The following is a 454-nucleotide window of genomic DNA, read 5'->3' on the forward strand; positions in this document are numbered from 1 at the left end:
TTTATCATAGATAAAATAAATATCATAAATAACTCATACGCGTCTCGTACAAATCAATCTAGAAAGATTCTCGCCACTTTATTTATTTGCCTTCCACCATTTTTGCTTTCTTTTATTTAATTGATTGAAATCATTGTCGGCTAGAGAAGTAAACAGATTCGTAGCCAAAAAAAAAATGCTATTGGCCATTTGGCCCTAAGCACCAAGCAGCCAACTATAATTAAAGATCATAACCCATACTGAATGTGATAGGAGATAATAACTCACGTGTTTCATGCAAATCAATCTAGGAAGATTCTCACCACGTTCTCTGTTTATTTCCTTCCAACATTTTTGCTTCCTTTTATTGTAATTATTTTATTTAATTAATATTTATAATTTTATATATTTAACAATTAAAATTATATATTTATTATGTATTTATTTTAAAAGTAATTAATAAATATAAAATAAG

This window comes from Arachis ipaensis, chromosome B02, assembly GCF_000816755.2.
Source record: "Arachis ipaensis cultivar K30076 chromosome B02, Araip1.1, whole genome shotgun sequence".
Lineage (NCBI taxonomy): Eukaryota > Viridiplantae > Streptophyta > Magnoliopsida > Fabales > Fabaceae > Arachis > Arachis ipaensis.